Raw genomic sequence first — 21,607 nt, forward strand, 5'->3', positions numbered from 1 at the left:
ACCATAATCCTTATCAGCAACCCTGACCTTGAACCATTGCTATAAAACTCCTCACCAAGTCCCCCCAGGTTGGGACACACAGTTTTGAGGGCATTAGCCTGCTGTGTCCCCCTTTGCCTGGCAACACAATAAACCTATTCTTTTCTACTTCACCCAAACTCTGCCCCCGAATTCGATTCCATACCAGTGCACAGAGGCCAAATTTCGGCATCAGAAGGAGGTATGGGTCTGAAATTTCAAGGGGAAGTAAGGTAATTCACAGGAAGTTAAAAAGAGTTAATGTTTGGTAAACAAATGTTTGCTGATCCATCCAAAGACAATGAGCCACAGAGAGAATTTTTTTTTTGCGGTACGCGTGCCTCTCACTGTTGTGGCCTCTCCCCTTGCAGGGCACAGGCTCCGGACGCACAGGCCCAGCAGCCCTGGCTCATGGGCCCAGCCGCTCCGCGGCACGTGGGATCTTCCCAGACCGGGGCACGAACCCGTGTCCCCGGCATCGGCAGGCGGGCTCTCAACCACTGCGCCACCAGGGAAGCCCCACAGAGAGGATTTTGATCAAATGGGCTTTTCAATGTTCCTCCTGTTCTACCACACCTAATATTATACTACATTTATCTCTAGTGATAGCTTCTTCCTAGGACAGGCCTCCTGTCTTAAATTATTTTAGGCAGTAAGGGGGAAGTTTAAAGGCTCTTCCTGAGTCTTTTGGGCCTGATTGGTTTCTGCTCAAAATAATCCACATGCCATAGTGGCACATCTTGTGGTGGCCTGCACTTAGACCCATTGGCTCCCACGTGCAAATGAGAACCATGCAATGACTCAGGGAGAGCCCTGAGCACATTATTCAGATAGACACCAACATGATGCAATTCTTCTTCGGTGTGTTCAGTGAGAGAAAGCAATCCAAGAGGCACTGCCCTTTTACTTTGGGGGAGGTTGAAAGTCCCTTCTTGGAAAGGAAAAAGAAGTACTTTTAGAGCATTGAGAAAACCTAAAACCTGTGAGTCAGTTTTTTTAAGTGCAGAGTTAATTTTACCCAAACGTGTTTTCTTAAAAATTGCAACCAGTCCAGATCAGTCTCTTCGAGGGGTGTACCAGCTGTGATATTTGCTGACTTTACACTGTTCTGAAGTTGAGGACACCTTCCCTCTACTCAGTTAATGTTTATTTTTATTAACTTTCAAAACTGTTTTAAGTAGGAGATCTTTTACTGGAGCCTGAGGATTGATAACGTTAACCCCTGTGACACTGCTCTGTTACCTCACATCAACCAAAGAATTGTGCAGGAGCTGATCACATACCCTGTGATTCCCCTCTCTCACCTGGTATTTAAAAATGCTTTCATGAAACCCATCAGGAAAGGGGGTTCAGGGGTTTTGAGCACTAGCTGACCTGAACTCCCTGCCTGGCACCTTCAATAAACGCTGCACTTTCCGTCGCCATAACCTGGTGTCAGTAGATTTGCTTTACTGCACATGGGAGAGCAGACCCACGTTTTTTTCATCAGCATATTTATATATATTATTATATATTGTAGGCAATGGAGATATTTTACTTCTTTCCTATTGTGCTGTTTTATTTTTTAACTGAGTTAACCATGAAAGTCAATTTTTGTTGATAGAGGAGAAAAGGTACAAATTAATGAGCTATAGTTAAAAATTTAAAGCTTTTAAAATGCTTGTTATTTATAATGAGATTTATATAATAGAGAATTAGGAAATAATTCTGTATTTAAACGGTTAGATTGTGCTTGTGGAACATGAAATTGGTAGTCCACAGGACATATACTAAATTTTCACCCTTAGTGATACTGTATTTGTACTGTCCATGTCAAGCTAAAATGTTGTTTTTCAACAGTCTTTAGCAAACATATCTTAGTTTTATTATTCAGAGGGAATATAGGAGCTCAATTTGATATAGGGAACTTGAGCATTCCATCAACATGAATTTGAAGAATACACTAAGAATATCTTCTACATTACATTGGAGTAGTGAATTCCTGGTAATTATTTAGGGAATTCTTTTGAAAAATATAGTCACCAGGGGCCAATAATTGAATTCTATTGAAATATAGAGATAGATATTAGTAAGAATGGAAAATCATATTTTCATTTTATATTGCCCATATCTTCATTTTATTTGTAGGTTTTGAAAGTTTGCAAGAGAAAGATATCAGAATTTATACTTCATTCAGCAGAATCCCTTGGACCAAATGATCACACACTCAGAATACATAAGTGGAGACATTACTGACTGTGGCCCAGGAGACAAGGACAAGACCTAGAAAAGACACAGTAAATAATGGAGGGAAAGAAAGATTGGAATAGACAGGCATTTCTCTTAATGAAAAATGTTAACAGTAGAATCCTTGAGGGAGAATCTTTGAAAACATTGGATTTCTATAACAATAAAAAATTGAGTCCCAAAGTACAATGATGATACAATGATAACAATAATGAATAAATAGGATAAAGAAATTATATGTTAACTGGCATACATTCCAGGCGATAATCAGACTCCTGCAGAAACCCGGGCTTTCTGGCCTTTAATTCCCCTTGAGCAGAACTGCAGCGCCCCTGTCCCCAGCCTTCAGCCATCAACTCCAGGACTACAGAGGCAGAGTCCTGGCCCTCAAGTCAGGCTGCCTCACTGACTTGAATGCCCATGGAAAAGGGAACATTGATCCTGACCTGAGACACAGCCCTCAGATGTTTGTAAGCTGGAAAATCTGCATCAGACTTCCTCCTTGCATCTCTCTAGGATGAACTAGGGAAAACAAAACGTCCCAAAACCCTTTCCCACAGAAGAAGTCTGGGAAAAAACACATGACGATCTTGGCCTTGGTGCCAGGTGAGGCTGATATAACTAGAGCACACCTTCTCCTGGGTTTGGTACCAGAATCCAGGGCCCTGGTGGGAGGACCTGGGCTCTGCCCTGGGTTCCATGGACACAGACAAGCAAGTGTGATCTCAGCAACCTTCAAGGACCCAGATGTGAGAAAGAGGCAATGAAGATACGATGGCTGCTTCAGGGTGGCTTGGTGTCAGCCTAGAACAGCTGGACTTCATAAGGAATAACACACTGTGGAGGGAAATAATAAAGAATTTATAATAGGAACAGAAAATAGTTTTATTTGAGCCAAGCTGAGGGCTATAATCTGGGAGGCAGCCCCTCAAAAGGCTCTAAGGGACTTCTCCACTGAAGCATGGTAGTCTTATACTTTATCAGAACAAAGAACATACATCAGATATGACAGGGGTCTATTCCTTAAAGATTTCAAAAGAGACAGATTGAGGACATGTCTAGTGAGACAGTAGGATCCTGGCACGTGGGAAAGGAGCCTCGTCTTCGAGAGGGTGTGAACATGGGCATCGTAAGAAGGGAGTCACTTATCCTTCTTTTTGAATCAGGCATTTCTTTTCCTTAATGGTTAAAGCAGATGTGCTGTGTGCTTGACAGGCTCTTTCAGTTCACACAAAGTTTACACTGAACCATGTATAAGCCTAAATGACTTCCCCATACCTCATTACGTGAAAAATTTCTCCCTCAACACTATAATTTGGGGCTTGACTGATCTTGGCGATAAACCAGACACATAATACCCTCAGCTCTCTAGGCCTCTCCACCTGCAGATCCTGCTGTATCCTCCCCCCAGGGCACAGCACCACAAGAGGGTGTCAGGTGAGGGGTTTGGGACTCAGAGAACTGACTCCCGAAAGTGTTTCTGTTTTCCAAGATAAATAACAATACAGTTTGGATTCTAAAAATCATCCAAATAAGTGAAAAAAAAAAATGCTAGACCAACAGTGAATCACAGCGTTTTTCATAAGATAAATGAATGTTATATAATGAAAGAGTAAATAGAGCCCAGAGGCTTTACTATGTAAAATTAAAATGGAGTTCAGTAGTGTTTAAAACACATCCAAAGGTCACATTTATGAGCTGCAAGTCCAGCTGTATTCCACAAGAATTTAGGCAAATGCATGAAAGATGAGTTATGAGTAAAGCACTATCCCCAAACTGTGGGTGTGGGGAAACTCATCCTAGCACTTTGTGCAGAACTAATACATTGCAACCATATCTGGTTTCAAAACTGATATTTTCTGCAACTAAAAAGGCAGAAATAAGCTAAATAAGCTACCTATCCCCCCTTTGTCCTTCAGTTATTAATTAAGACTCCTATTTCTTCCTCTCATCTATTTTTTAAATTCCAATTTCAAATGCCAAAATATTCAGCTATTATATATGATATTGTTCTCTTAATTTAGTCTCTACACAGCCTGAAATTTCTTTTTAATTTCCCTATTATATAATTAGTTTTATATTCATCAATTATGTGATATTTCCAGCAGGTACTGAGCTTTTATGCTCCAAATGTATGCCCTTCCATACTTTAATGCACTTAAATATACTTTATACTTTTACATCAATTTAAAAGGTAATCTATTGAGTGCAAATTCTGTCTTCAGCATTTTGTTGGGGTCAGCAGTGGGGAGAGAAAATGTAGAAGAGGGAAAAGACATGGCTTATTGTTCTCAAAAGAAGTTACAGAGAAACCTCTGACTTCCTTATCAAAAGGAGGCCCATTTCTTTTTCAATGTCTTTTCTTTTTTTTTTTAAATTTATTATTTATTTATTTATTTATTTATGGCTGCATTGGGTTTTCGTTGCTGTGCGTGGGCTTTCTCTAGTTGGGGCAAGCAGGGGATTCTGTTCGTTGCGGTGTGAGGGCTTCTCATTTTGGTGGCTCCTCTTGTTGCGCAGCACGGGCTCTAGGCTCATGGGCTTCAGTAGTTGCAACATGCGGGCTCAGTAGTTGTGGCTCGCGGACTTAGTTGCTCCACGACATGTGGGATCTTCCTGGACCAGGGCTTGAACCCGTGTCCCCTGCACTGGCAGGCGGATTCTTAACCACTGTGCCACCAGGGAAGCCCTCAATGTCTTTTCTATTGACTTCAAATCTATCGGGCTTTAAAATTATTTGTGTGTGTATGTGCTCATATTCTGACTGTCTCTCACAGCAGATTGTGAGTTCTGTGAAAGTGAGGCAGGAGATAGATGGGCCGCAGGGTAAGCAGCAGGAGTTCATTCCCTCTGGACAGAAACTCCAAAATATCAATAACAGGGCAATCGAGAAAGGAGGCTGTGCCCTGCCCAGATAAGAGATAAAAGACTAGATGTTCCTCATTCTCATAGTCAAGGAGACCTTCCCAGCTACACATGTGCAGAAGGGTTCCTTGGAGGTCAAAAAGGGAGAGGGCACCACCCCATAGTAAGTGATGTCAACTACCCATAGGCCTCTTCGCTAGAATCCATCTTGGCTAAGAGATGCACATGAACACAGGAGGACCCTGAGGTATACCAAATATGGACTCAGAACCAGGCAAAGCAAGATGATTGGTCAAAGGAAACCTGGAAGAAATTCCCCATAAAAGTGATTCAAACTACCCTGCGAGCGCAGCTCTCTCTCTGAGCCCGCCCATGTGTCTATCCACATGTATTCTTTGTCCTCCTAATAAACACTTTACTTGTTTCACTACTTTCCATCTCTGTGGAAATTCATTTCTACACAGCAGACAGGCCAGGACCTTGTCACTGGCCACTAGTCCCTGGTGGTCTAGTGGCTAGGATTTAGTGCTTTCACTGCCCCGGCCTGACTTCAATCTCTGGCCAGGAACCAAAATCCTGCTTCAAGCAGCTGCAGGCTGAGGCCACCTGAGATGAAAACAGGGGCAATGTTTATCTTGTTTAAGGTCATGTCTTGTTAAAAAACAAAATTCAACTGAGTAAATTTGAAAATCTGATTGGCCTTATTTGATGCTTTATGAATTGGGCAGCATCTCATCTAGTAAATAGAAGAGCACTTTGAGAAGTTACACAGAGTGGAAGGTTTTTATAGAAAGGAGGGTGGGCAAGAAAGTCATTAGCAAAAGAAAAAAAGGTTATCTGGGACCAGTACTATCTTCTCTTTGTAGGGAAGGGAAGCCTTGAGTTTTATCTTGCAGATTGCCTCTTCTTCTTGGGTTGGGGGAGATGGAGAGGGCCCCTGTGATAGATTACCACATTGGTGCTGACCAGAAGATTCCAGATTTCAGAATTAAGATAACATTTCTGGTGAAGGTTGAAATTGCAAGTAGGTTAGGTATTAAATATATGCGTGGTATCGTGGGCTTCAGCACAAATGAAACCACTTTGTGTCAGTGGTTTTCCTCCTTAATAGTCCCTAATGCAGAACTAGCAGAAACACAACAAAGATTTGTGAAAAAGTAAATGAGTGCCTAACTCAGTTGGTCAACTGGTGTAAAGAATGTGGCATAAGAATAAAAAGATCTAGAGAGCAGATGAAAGAAGCTTTTGTTTATATTTTTAAAAGGAATGTCTTCTGTGTTTTCAAATTACTGCAAATCTAATCAGTAATGTTGATGTGACTATTAAAAATGATGCTTTTTGAAAGGTTAGAGAAAGGAAAAACAAGAAAAAAATAAGGATGTTTGGCATTCTGGATGTTGGCTAAATGGCAGTTTAATCACTAAGAACATGTTTTATTCTATTGTCATGATGTATATGTAATATATGTAAACATATATTTATATGTCATACATAATATATATTTCCTTTTAATCACCCCATTGGGGTACAATTTACATACAACTGATAGCACTCATGTTAAGTGTACAGCACAGTTAGATAAATTTTGACAAGTATATACAGTTGTGTAATCACTACCACAATCATGATACAGAAAATTTCCATTACCCAGAAAGTTTCCTTAGGCTCCTTTGTGGTCAATCCTCACCTTCCTACAAAAGTGATATGATGATTTGCTTTCAGTGACTATAGTTTTCCCATTCTCAAATTTACATAAATAGAATCTAACAGTGTGTATTTTGTTCCTGTTTTCTTTCACTCAGCATGTTTTGAGATTCATCCATGTTATGTATATTAATATTTCATTCCCCTTTATTGCTGATGTGAATTACTCATTCACTTGAAGATGAACATTTGAGCTGTTTACAGTTTGCAGCCTTAACCTTTATGAAACCATCGGGATTTCCATTAGAATTCTTTAATTTCTTACCCAATTCAATGGTATGATTTGAAAGTTATCAGAAACCTGCACTTGTCAGAAAGTCTTTAGTATGAATCTTCCTGAAGATGAAGCATTTTTGCAAAAGCATCTATGAATGATAAAAAAGACTTAAAAAGACACAGTTAAAGAGCTGGTTAAAATGCAATTGACAAAAAAAAATTTGTTTACTTCTGTAACATACAAATTTGACATATTCAAATTTTAGAAATTTTATTTAATTTCATATAACATAAGAATATCTATATTAATGATATTTAGTATAATCTAAATATATAACCTAAGAAGGTTGGAGATACATTTATCTCTAATCAATTGACAGTGCCTCCCATAACATACCAAATAATCCTAATTAGTTTAATATCTCTCTTTGAGATGACTTAGGGGTCCTCTGAAACATCCCAAAGCTATCTAGAGGTCAAAATATCTTTAATTAGGATTCTATCCTTGAGAAGTTTATCCAAAATGTTAAAAAGTTTCAAGACACTTGGTCAAATAGGATTACAGATCACTGTGAAACAATGCTTATCCATTTAACCAAAGTTACAATGAAAGATTTTAAAAGCAAGTACAGAAAGTTATAACAGATTATTTAAAAGGTAAAGAAAATTTACCATCTGTAATCAAAAGCAAATCAATATTCCAAGAAAACTTTTTTCTCTTAACAGAGAGAGAAAAAAATTTTAAGTTTTTGTACCACTTTACTTTTAAGCTTAAAATTCATTTACTCAATTAAATTCATTCTAATCTTAGTGAGTCCTGACAACACATAGAATTTCTTTCTAAAGATTACTTTTTCCCCAGAAATCTACAACTTTCTATATTCATATTAACTTGCCCTTTATTTTATTTCCTATTTAGAAATAACCAGCTTTAAGACAAAATTACTTCCTTTTTCTTTAACAAAATTAATTCCTATTCTTCATACCTTCTTTTAATGAAAACACACATCCTATTACCCTGTATACTAAAATGTTCTCATTATTTCTAGTGGCTTTAATTACATATTTAATTAGAATTCTCAAGTCTTAAAAACCTAAATTCCTAGTGAAAATTAAGAAGTAAGCAATTATGAGCTGTTCTTTACATTAGCATTCTGTAGATTGGCAAATTTATAAATAAATGCTATTTATAATTTCTAAAAATATGTGCTTTCTTATGGAAAATGACTCAGTGTGACACCAAACATATTTATTAATAGTCTTAAATATCTTTACTTTCTCTGTAAAAGGAAGCCAATGTTTAGTAATTAATATTTCAGTATATTATTTTATTTGGAAAAGACCTCGATATTCAATGAATTCTCATCATTTAGCTTAATTTAGTTAAACTCTAAAATTTCAAGTTACTAAAACGTCCAGAAAAGCTATTTTTAAGTAGACATTCCTAAAACATAATTATTCCCAGAGTTCACCTAAAAACTCTTGTCTCATTTACCTCTATTTTATTCACTTGTTCTCAAAAATTATGTTTAGATTACCCAAGAAAACTTAATGAGACATTAGACCAAGTCAGCCATTATCCCAAATTTAATATTGAATATTTTTCAGATCACATGAATCTGAAATTCTTTCAAGTTAGTTTCTTTTATATTTCTGAGAATTTCTGTAAGTGCTTAATTTCCTTTAAGTCAATTAAATAGAGCTCATTTACAAACTAACTTTGATAATACCATCCAAAGGAAAAGAGATATATTTATAATGTACACATGGACATACATACATTCCAGACAAACAGAGATCTCACAGTTTTCCTGCCTGAGTTTAAAAAGGACTCTTCTCCCTTTTTTTCCCCCCTCAGTCTCAGGAATTGGCGATGGTATAGACAAGAGTGAGTGAGAGTACATTAGAGCCCAGGGTAGAACATTTACATTTCAAAGGCACAGGGGGAAAAATGTAAGTTCCTCCTAGTAAGATTTGTTTCCTTCTGGTCAGAATAGTGAAGAGATACTTTTAACAAGCCAGCTTTTTCATTCGCAAAAACAAGTTTTGGAATGTCAAAAAGTGCCCCATCTGGGTCATTATTCTCCAGAGCCTAAAGAATACCGTGACCACATGATTTTAGAAAAATATCACCTTCTCCTTTTCATGGGTACGAGCCCATGAAACTAAGAGCTAAGAATTTCCCGATTCTGCAAAATACACCGTAGGGAATATAAGATGAAACAGAGCTCTGATTACCCATTCTCAGTTGTTTATGGCTGGTAATCTTAAAATCTCAAACAAACAAACAAATGTAGTCTCTCAGGGTTTCAAACTCCTCAGCCCAAAAGGGAAAATCCCAACAAATGGTTAGCCACTGACAGACCCAAATGGCTAAGAGAATGAATACCCTGGTATTATCACACACAAGTTCCACTACTTACTAGAGAAATCTCAACCAGCAAAGCATGTGTCTTTTTCCCTTTACCACAGAAATCAAAAGTGCCATGGGCCAATGATGCCTGGTCAGTGGCAAGTGTTCAGGGCCATCTCTGAGACAAAGGTGCTCAAGCAGCTGCTGAGTAGTATCCATGAGCTGCCACTGGTCAGGGGCCAGTGTGCTATGGCTGAGATGCCCACTAGGGATGGTGGCCCCTTCATGGTTGCCCAAATTATTGCCAAACCAAACACAGATTCACTCACCCAATGCAGAGCAAAGCCAATCTACTGATACCAGTTGTGGTGAAGGAAAGTACAGTGTTTATTTGCAGGATGCGAAGCAAGGATAACAAGCAGCTAATGCTCAAAAGACCCAAACTCCCTGAAGACTTTTGGGCAAGTGTTTCTAAAGACAACATTAGGAGTGAGGGTCTCAGGGTGAATTATCAGTTCATGGACATTCTTTTGATTAGTTGGTGGAGAGGTGACAGGGTGATATTTTGGGAACCTTAATCATCAGCCTTCTTGTTCCAACCAGTCTGGGACCTACATGCTTGTGATCAGCATGTAGTCAAATCCTCCATCAGGTGGAGAGCCTTAGTGTCTACAAAAAACGCTCAAGTGTCGTGGTCCATACGTGGGTTGGAAAAGAATTTCCAGGCACAAGGCAGAATGTAAAGAAGATAGAATTTATTAGAGGAAAGTGTCTCTGCCAGAACAGCAGGCTGACTTCCTAGTAGTCTGGGGGAGTGGACGCCAAACATGTGCTATTGATCAGTTTTTATAGCCAGAAAACAAAGGAATGCTCCAAGGTGAAAATTTCGTTTACTAATTGGTCGAGGCACATATACTTTCCTTCTATAGGGTGGCAGTGGGACAGGGAAGATGCCTTTTCTTATTTGGGACAGGTCTCATGGCCCAGCTGGGCTCAGGAATTTCATAACCATCACAACATGGTGGGGAGGGCAATTAAGGGTCTGATAAGGGGTGTAACGCTGACACTTTTTCAGAGAGGGTTGTCCTTTGTCCTTGAAGCACCATTGTCCTTGGAGCACCACATCAAGGATATGTGTCAGACTGTTATCTATATCCCTTGAGGAGAAAGGGATATAGACAACACTGTTTTTCAATCTATTGTTACTTTTCTTGCTTGACTGCTTTTCCTTTGTTTCTGAATTTTGTCAGTTCTGTAATCATTAACTGCTCTCTGGAAATCAAGGGAGGCCTAGGAGACTAAAGCTTTGTTCTACAAACAAGAAGCAGGGAACACTGGGAGTCTGTCACTGGGAAGGCCCCACAGGATCCTACTCAGTTTCACAATCATGAATAAAGTTGTTTCTATGAATGTTCATGTACAAATTTTGTGTGGACATATTTTTCTAACTTAAATTCCTAGGGGGTGAAATTAGGGGGTTGTATTAATGCCGAACTATTTTCCAAAGTAGTACATCATTTCACATTTTCTTCAGGAATGTATGAGACTTCTGGTTGTTCTCCATCCTTACTAACATTTGATGCTATCAATCTTTTTAATTTTAGTCATTCTAGTAGATGTGAAGTTATTTGCATTGTGGTTTTAATTTTTCTTTGATGACTGATAATGCTGAACATTTTTAAATGTTGCTTATTTACCATTCCTGTATCTTCTTTGGTTAAGTGTCTTATTAAATTTTTTGCCCAATTTAAATTAAATTGTTTGTCTACTAAGTAGTGTTTTAGTAAAAGCTGGAGAAGAAGCAAGTTTGGCTGGATTACAGAAAACAAGGGGGAGAGTGGTAGGAATGAGGCCAAGAGAGACATGGGAGAAGGGGAGAACAGATCAAAAAGGACTTTGAGGCCTTGGTGAGAACTTTGGATTTATTGTAATTAAATTGAATTCACTGGATGATTTTGAGTATAGAGTGGCACAATCAGGCTTAAATTTTAAGGGACCACTTTGGCAGCTCTGTGAACAGGCCAGAGGAATGGGAGTAAACACAGGATAGACCAGGAGGTTATTGCAGCAGTCAGAAAGAGAGAAACTGGTTAGTTGCAGTTCTGAATGACCTTTCCCCTCACTCTTGTTCCTGACATTCCAAACTGCATAATTTCAGATGTGGAAGACTGAGAAATGTCCTGGATTTTCTCAACAGAATAGTGACTTACTCAAGGCCTTTAAGTGGAACACACTCTACTGAGGGTTGAGAGAAAGCTGACAATAGTGGCTTGCTTAGCTTAACTCAGTGGTTATGGTTGTTCGTTGTGGTTGCAGTATTATGGTTGTGTGACTCTTTGGTTAGTATTCACTTTCTCCATCTTGGAATATACGTTTGATGAGGATGGAAAAATTATCTCTGTTTTTAACTCACCACTGTAGCCTCAGTTTGAGCACAGTGCCTGCCAATTATCATTTAGTCAATGGGTTTTTTTGTAGGGGAGTGAATGTGTGTATGTGTGAGGGAGAGAGAGAAGAGGGGCAGAAACAGAGAGGGGAAGAGACAGACATAGGGACAGGGGAACAAGTGCATATTGCAAAAGAACAGGACAATATTTTCTGTGAGTAGAATGCTCAGAGCCTGTGTACTGTGTTCTTTTCTACTTTCTCAGGTTAGATTTATCACTTCATAAATTTTCTTTATCTTATCCAAAATGAATCTACATTTTTTTTTCTTATAAGTATAAGGAAAAAGATTTTTTTGGGGGGGAATTTTTAATGTCTCACTACAATTCAAGTGCCATACATGTCTCTTTCTATTATTTGTATATCTTGAAAATATACCAGCATTATTGTCTAACACAAAGGAGGCACTAAATAAAATTTTTTCTTTGAAACATTGGTACTATAAATTATAAGAGACGGGAGCCATGTTTTCACAGCTCTGTTTCTTGAGCACCCAGCCCAATGGTATTGTGGAGATGGAATAACAATCACCATGAGCACAGGTCAGTGCTGACAAAGGGACTTGCTTTCTCTCTAAACCATTTGACTTTGTTGGTGCCCAGGGCAGGATGCTCCAAAATATGCCTCAGTGGAATATTACTTTGAATTAAAGTTACTGAAGAAATGACTGATGCAAGAGAGACACACTGACCTTCCTATCTGTCTCCATGAAAGCAGGAAATTAGTATCTCATGTGAATGGTGCCCTCCCTGTACCAGGAGGTAGAAAGACATCATTAGCACCAGAGATAGGGAATGCAGGGTCAAGAAGGCTGTATAAACCTTGTTACTTCTTTAACTCAAGAAGGTTGGCAGGGACATTTCTTCCTCCTCAACAGCTGACAAGACAACCAGGAGGCTGGCTAAACCCTGCTTCCCACCACAAGACTGCTGCAGCTGAGAGATCCTAGGACACATGACAAAGGCCAGCAGAAGGTAAAATTTCTTCTCTCCTCAACTTCCCAGGCCTGTAAGGTCTGGTGGGAGGGAAAGTGCTTAAGAGTCTCCTTTTCTCTATCTCTAAATTTAGATTAGCAGAAGAAAATACTTATGGAGCAAGATCCTTGTGACATAGAAAATCTGGTTTTTGGAAACGAGTAATCTCGTCTCAGTTTTTCTTAATCCTTTCCTCCCAGAGACAGTCACTGTTTTTCTTTGTCTCTGTCTCCTGAGTCGTGTTTCATAAGAAGAAAGAACCATAGGGCAGAATACAGGCATAGGCCCTATAAGCCTGCTGTTTGAGACAGCCTCACAGACTGGTGAGTTACCAGTTCTCTCCAGTCCAGTGCCTATTAAGACAAACTTTGCTGTCAGTCCTCTATATAAAAACTGGATGAGATTTTTCCTTCTGTATTTTTCTGTGTCCTGAGAGTTTGACTTTTTGTCCAGTGAGAATATTCTCTCTGGTCTCCACCATCTGGATGGTGTATTTACTGGGGTGCATCTGGTAACCAGTTGAATTGACTGGGGTTCTGAGACACAAAGTCATAAACAGCACACTCTAGTCTTGTTGTGCCAGCTGCCAGAGGAGTTTGTCCTAAGGGGACCCAGTCCATAAGGGGCCTTTGTTGTTTCAACCTTCATTGCCTTGTTAGTGTTGGAAAAGTCCCATTCCAGCAGCATGTGCCTGATGTCACAGATTAGTAGGTTTGGGATCAGAGGTGCCTCAAATTCCCAGGAGAGACCAGGGACACAGTTTGCATTATACCACCCTTACTGCCTGTGCAATGAAGGCCTTTGCTTTCTTAGATTATCCTTGGAAATGAATTTTCACATTATAGGGGCTATATCATCCGTGCCCTCTCCATCTGAAAGTATGCTTATTTCATCCATGGTAAGGATTTATTCTAAGCCTGAAAAGTTACCTCTGGGTCGTTCCATAAAAAGGCTTACTGATTTGAGTCACTATTTGAAATTAATGAAAGGTCTTACTCCTCAATGGCCAGATGATGCATCCTTTAAGTTTGCTGTATTTAAAAGATTCCCTTCTTGAGAGCTCTCATCATAAACAGCTGTCATATTGGTATTTATGGAAGGATCAAATTGAAAGGAAAAATCATGTATAACAGCTAGCCTTAGGGAATCGTTATTAAGATGAAATAACAGAAATTAAAGATCCAACATGAATTCCCCTTTTTAAGAAAAATTTTAAAAATTGCCCCATCTCCTCAGCAATTCCTTAGGCCCTCCTACAAATAATTAGGAAAAGATCAGTTGGAAGCCAATATTCAAGAGCTAATAGAAACAATTATCTTTGTCTTCCAAATCTCTACAAAACCAGAAATGCAACTTAGGAACAAGTCAAGGCCCATTTATCTTCACCAACCCTGAAACCTATTCCTCTCAAATTCTTGTAGATATTATAAAAGTTGAGGATAATTGGAGCAAAATTGTCCTGTACTTAAGAAGAAAAAGTTTTTAAAATAATAATTACCCTGAAACTTATGATAATAGAAAAATACACTCCAAAACTCACAGAAGAAAATTTACACTTTTTTCTCTGTCCCTTAAAGTTATAAATCTTACCATGTCTTTGAAATGTAAACACAGCCACATTGCCTGAGACTGAGCCCAGATTATCTCAATTGTTAGAACCTGAAACTAAAATTTAAAGAAAAAAAAGGAAAGAGGTTTTTTTTTTAAACAAAAACCACCAGAAAAACCCTCTCTTGCTCAAACTCTAAATCACAGTCTCCTTAAAATTGTTTATCAAGAGCAAGTACACTTAAAGGGCAAGAAGACTTAAAAGTCTTCTCCATAAATAATAAAAGACTGTAGCTATCTGAGTGAGTAAACTTAATTTATTCCAACAAGCAATATAAAAATTCTCAAAAATATAACAAAAACGAATACAAATATTTTTCAAATTCACATGATCTAGGATAATTTTTGGTAAGTAAAATCTAGTTCAGGTTTAATGGTTTAATTAATACAGACATATCTTAAGAGTTATCAGCATTAAGTATAATAGCTTTATGCTATGTAGTTTTACTAAAAGTCAAATAAGCTCATGTTATCTCTTTTACAGAATTTCTCAGAAAAAAGTAATAATAATAATAATTTAAGATGATGGCTAACACTACTTTAACATCTTATGAAATTGTCATGAGTAATCTGAGTGATTGTTAAGAACAAATTAATTAAATAGACATAAGATAAGAATTCTTTTAGGTAAACTTTTTTTAGCAATAATTGTTTTTGCTATGTCAACTTAAATAGTTTTCTAAATGTCTTTGATAAATTGTACCCTTAGAGTTTTGCTAAGTTAAATTAAATGAATTGAATGTCTAGATCATTTCCAACTAAGACAAAATACTGAAATATTAATTGCTGAACGAGTCTAAGTTTACCTACTTTTGACCTCTTATTACACACTAAATATGTTTGGTTCTATTAGTAAACATGTCTTGTGCTTCATTAAAAGCTTGTACTATGAAGTAGAATATGTTTCTAGAAATTATGAAATGTATTTATAAGTTTGCCAAGCCACAAAATACTTACACAGTTCATAATTTTTAACTTTATCTTTACAAAAAAATTAAAGCTTCAAAGGATTAAGAATTGTAAATAATAGATGTGGTTAAAGCTACTAGGAATTATAAGGAAATTAGAATATATTTGGGGGTAAGAAAAAGTGTAAGGTATGGAGATGTTTTTGTTAATGTAAAAACTTTGTTAAGTGATTTTTGTCCTAAAGCTGATAACTTCTAAATGGGAAAGAGAACAAGGGACAAATCAAAATGGACAGAGAAAGTTGTAAGAGGTTTGTTAAAAAGGAATCTTTAGAAAGGAATTTTATGTGTAGTCAGATCTAAAATTGGAATGAATTTAATAAAGTGATTGAGTTTTAATATCCAAAGTAAGCTGGTAGAAAATTAAAATTTGCTTTTTCCTCTCTTTTTGCAAAATTTTCTTAATTATTGGTCTGCTCTTAATGAGAAATTGTAAACAAAGACTTTTTTTTACATTCAATGTAATCTGTCTAGCAAAACAAATATTGTACATTTTGTCTTTATGAGTCTTTGATAATTTTGAAGAAAAACTGAGTGCTTTCAATATTAAAAGAGCTAAGTCTTTTTACACTATTTAACTATCTGTATTTACATGTGAATCTTTGTCACTTTGATTAAATTGATAACTAAATATTAATTCACAGTGACATATGATCATATTTGACAAAGTGTTTTAAAACATTTTTATTTTTGAAAAAGTAGATTCTCCCCCAAGTCAAATTCTAAATGAAGTTTTATTGACCTGGAAATAACGTTCAGGTTTTCCAGAGGCCCCTTGGAACACCTTAAAAGATTTGTTTTATCTTATTAGAAAAGAGAGCTATGAAACTCATTAGGCTTATTTGGTATGTTACTTACATGGGAAGCATTGCTAAATAAATGATCATAAACTCTAGGTTATATCATAAGGGTGAATGTTATTAATATAAATGTTCTCGAAAGTATATGAAATTCCTAAAATTGGATATGTCCTAGTATAATGTTATCAGTCATAATTCTAGTTATTATCTTAAATGTTTTGTGTCACAGAGATAAATTTTCTTGTCAATTCCATTAGAATGAATCAAATTTTTAGTAATGGATATTTGTCTTTTATTACTTAGACAATGGTTTTACTCAGATGCTTTTACAAAAGCTTCCTGGAAATGTGTTTCATGTTCAGAGAAATTCATGGAAAAGGATCTAACAAGTATTCTAGAACACAAGTTTCTGATGAATTTCAAATCATTACACTGAACTGAGTAAGAATTTACAAAACCCTAATGGAGAAATTGATGGTTTCATAAAACTTCTAACAAAAGATCAAACAAAACAAGAATTAATTACATGGGACTAAGTAAACTGAAGAAGATGGTTATGATATTTTATGGTTTTAAAAATAAATTTATTTATTTTATTTATTTTTGGCTGCATTGGGTCTTTGTTGCTGTGTGTGGGCTTTCTCTAGTTGCAGCGAATGGCAGCTACTCTTTGTTGTGGTGCGTGGGCTTCTCATTGCAGTGGCTTCTCTTGTTGTAGAGCATGGGTTCTAGGTGCATGGGCTTCAGTAGTTGTGGCTCGTGGGCTTTAGTAGTTGTGGCTCAATGGCTCTAGAACGCAGGCTCAGTAGTTGTGGCATGTGGGCTTAGTTGCTCTGCGGCATGTGGGATCTTCCTGGACCAGGGCTTGAACCAATATCCCCTGCACTGGCAGGCAGATTCTTAAACACTGTGCCACCAGGAAAGCCCCATTTTATGATTTTTTTTTCGTGGTACGCGGGCCTCTCACTGTTGTGGCCTCTCCCGTTGCGGAGCACAGGCTCCGGACGCGCAGGCTCAGCGGCCATGGCTCACAGGCTCATATCAATCAGTGTGATACACCACATCAATGAATTCAGTAAAGTTACAGAATACAAAATTAATACACAGAAATCTCTTTTGTTCCTATACACTAAAAACAAAAGATCAGAAAGAGAAATTATGGAAGGAATCCCATTTACCATCACATCAAAAAGAAAAAATACCTATGAATAAATCTACCTAAGGAGACAAAAGACCTGTACTCTGAAAACTCTAAGACGCTGATGAAAGAAATCGAAAGTGACACAAACAGATGGAGAGATAGACCATGTGCTTGGATTGGAAGAATCAATACTGTCAAAATGACTATACTACTTAAGGCAATCTACAGATTCAATGCAATCCCTATTAAATTACCAGTGGAATTTTGTTTTTAAGATTTTTTTCATGTGGACCATTTTTAAAGTCTTTATTGAATTTGTTACAATATTGCTTCGGTTTTATGTTTTTGTTTTTTGTTTTTTTCTTTTTTTGTTTTTTGGTTGCATTGCATGTGGGATCCCAACTCCCTGACCAGGGATCGAACCTGCATCCTCCTCATTGGAAGGTGAAGTCCCAGCCACCGGACCACCAGGGAAGCCCCCACCAATGGCATTTTTCACAGAACTGGAACAGAAAAATTTAAAATTTGTATAGAAACACAAACCCCCAAATAGCCAAAGCATACTATGAAAGCAAAAATGGAGTTGGAGGAATCAGGCTCACTGTCTTCAGACTATATTACAAAGCTACAGTAATCAGTATGGTACTTGCACAAAAACAGAAATATAGATCAATGGAACAGAATAGAAAGCCCAGAAATAAACCCACACAACTATGGTCAATTAATCTATGACAAAGGAGGCAGGACTGTACAATGGAGAAAAGACAGTCTCTCCAATAAGTGGTACTGGGAAAACTGGACAGCTACATGTAAAAAAATGAAATTAGAACAATTTTCTAACACCACAGACAAAAATAAACTCAAAATGCATTAAAGACCTAAATGTAAGACTGGATATTATAAAACTCTTAGAGGAAAATCCAGGCAGAACACTCTTTCACAGCAGCAATATCTTTTTGGATCCACCTCCTAGAGGAAAGAAAACAAAAACTAAAATAAACAAATGGGACCTAATAAAACTTAAAAGCTTTTGCACAGCAAAGGAAACCATAAACAAAACAAAAAGACAACCTACAGAATGGGAGAAAATATTTGCAAATGATGAGACTGACAATGGAATAATCTCCAAAGTATACAAATAGCTCATGCAGCTCAATATCAAAAAAGCAAACAACCCAATCAAAAAATGGACAGAAGATCTAAACAGACATTTCTCCAAAGAAGACATACTGATGGGCAAAAAGCACATGAAAGTCTGCTCAACATCGCTAATTATTAGAGAAATGCAAATCAAAACTACAATGAGATATCACCTCACACCAGTCAGAGTAACCATCATCAAAACGTCTACAAACTGTAGACTGCAAAAATGTTGGAGAGGGTGTGGAGAAAAGGAGTCCTCCTACACTGTTGGTGGGAATGTAAATTGGTTCAACCACTATGGAGAATATTATGGGATTCCTTAAAAAACTAAAAATAGAACTACCATATGATCCAGCAGTCCTACTCTTAGGCATGTATCTGGAGAAAATTATACTTCCAAAAGATACATGCACCCCAGTGTTCAGTGCAGCACTATTCACAATAACCAGGATATGAAAGCAATTTAAATGTCCATTGACAGATGAATGGATAAAGAAGATGTGGTACATATATACAATGGAATATTACTCAGCCATAAAAATGAATGAAATAATGCCATTTGCAGTAACATGAATTGACATAGAGATTATCATACTAAGTGAAGTCATTCAGAGAAAGACAAATATCATATGATATCACTTATCTGTGGAATCTGAAAAAATGATACAAATGAACTTAATTACAAAAGAGAAACAGACTCACAGACTTAAAAAACAAACTTATGGTTACTAAAGGGAAAAGGTATGGGGAGGGATAAATTAGGAGTTTGGATTCACATATACACACTACTATATATAAAATAGATAATCAACAAGACCCTACTGTATAGCAAAGGGAACTCTACTCAATATTCTGTAATAACCTATATGGCAAAAGAATCTGAAAAAGAATGGATATATGTATATGTATAACTGAATCATTTTGCTGTACACCTGAAACTAATTCAACATTGTAAATCAACTATACTTCAATATAAAATTAAAATTAAATTTAAAAAGATTAAAAAAAGAAGTGTCTTCCAATGCAAGGATCAGATCAAAGAACATGAATGGAATATTCCTACTGGGACGATTAGGAGGATAACACATCCTTGGTAGGTGCAGAGCCTATTCACTTACCCTCTGACTTTCCTTGTTCCCTTTCTCTACTACATCCAATTAAGCAGATAAAAACTTTGAGAAAGCTGCCTCTTCCTTCACCAGTGCCAAGCAGGACAAACTCAAAGAGCCATTTGTCTGTCTGTCTTCCTCTGATGTTGCTTCTTCATGTCTGAGCTATTGGGAGGAGAGAGAGGCAATAAATTCTCTTAATAAAAGCAAAAAATAAAAATAAAAAATAAGCCTATATGGTCAGTCACAATCCTTGCTATACTTATATAAATAAGACCAAGTTTTTTGAATCTAGACTTATTTTGCAAACAAATTTGTCTTAATTTGGCTATCTTTGATAGAAATGAGGGTGATTTTAGAGAGAAAAATTATCTTTCGATAGAAACCAAAATACATATTGTGGATATTAGATTCTAGTGCTATTAATTTTCCTTGAAGTTTTGTTAATTACCTGAAAACTGGACTATATCCTGAATTTTTCTAGTTTCCTCCACTACCTGACTACAACTCTCCAAACTAGTGTTTCCAAATTTTCTCCCACCCTTTTGACTTGGAATAATTGAAACTAAAACTGCCTTTTTTTCTGAAGTCCTGCATACTGAAGGTAGATATCTTAATATAAACTTCAGAGAAATCTCCACAGCAGCTCATGTTTAGACAGTCTTCTTCGTTCCTGTTGCTATATGGACCACTCAGAAAGTTTACCTGAACATCTGATGGACATTCAAACTACAAAAGATGCTTTAACCCTGACATTTAGAGATCTTCTCAACTGTCTACCCTCAGAACTCAAAAACTGATATGAAATTTGCCTCAATTATTAACCATTGTTTTTTTGTCTCCATAGCAATGCCTCTTTAATTAAATACCTGATTGCTTGTACAGTAAGCTTAACTTCTACTTGGAAATACTGCTTTGGAAGAGAAAATTAAGGTAAAATGATCATATGGATGGACTCTAATCCAATATGACTTGTATCTTTATAAGGGGGGAATATTAGAACACAGACATGCACAGACTGAGGGGCAACCATGTGAGGACACAGCGAGAAGGTAGCCATCAAAGGAGAGAGACCTCAAAGAAACTAAACTTGATACTTTGATCTTGGACTTCTAGCCTCTAGATCTATGAGAAAATATATTTTTGTTGTTTAAGCCACCTAGTAGCCAGTGTGGTCTTTTGTTATGGCAGCCCTAGCAAACAAATACAATCACTATTAGGGAAAAAAAATCATGTGCTTTGTTATTCCAGTAGAATGATTTTAACACTGATTACTTCTTACCTTGAGATTATAAAAGACAGTGATAAACATTACTGTAGAGTATATATGAGTTGTGTCCTATGAAACAAAGGTAGTTAACAAACACCTCTCAGCTGTAGATGATGCCATGTGTTCATCTGATCAGCAAGAGGACATGAGTGGAAGGGAGAACCTTTTCTGCTTCAGACAAGCAACTTCCTGGGTTACCCTGAGTATGACAAAGAGGGCCATTGCTTGGGGACCAGGTCTCCAAGCAGTCACAACAGGCCTCAGGAACCCACAAGAAAATTGTGAAGGAAGAATATTACTAGCCAGGCCCATATGAATCTTTTCCTCCCATCACTGCTCTTTTGTGAAAAATTCTTCCAAATACACATTTTTGTCCCAAAATATCATGTTGGACGCTCGCTACTAGGAGCAAATTTTTCTAGCATCTCTGTTGGATGAATTTTCACACTTGCAAAATCGCTCAGAAAAGAGTTCATCCTCCCAACACCTCCCCTGCACCAGTGTCCCCCTAAACAGCATCTGACCACAATATGAAGGAACTTACCTCCCAGGTAAACAGGTGCTTGAATGTGATTTAATTATCTCTGCATCCTCTCCCTGGTCTCCCTGTGAAATCCAGTCACCTCTTTGCATTAAAGCATTTCTGTGAGAAGCCCTGTAAGGTGCTGGCTATTCTCAATTCTGTCCTGCTGGTTCCTCTGAAGTGCCTAGAAGCTGTCCTCTCCACACACAAACTGTTCTGACAAACTTCATTTGAATGATTTGGA

Source organism: Mesoplodon mirus (assembly GCF_964341445.2).
Source record: "Mesoplodon mirus genome assembly, contig: HAP1_SCAFFOLD_1155, whole genome shotgun sequence".
NCBI classification, from domain to species: domain Eukaryota; kingdom Metazoa; phylum Chordata; class Mammalia; order Artiodactyla; family Ziphiidae; genus Mesoplodon; species Mesoplodon mirus.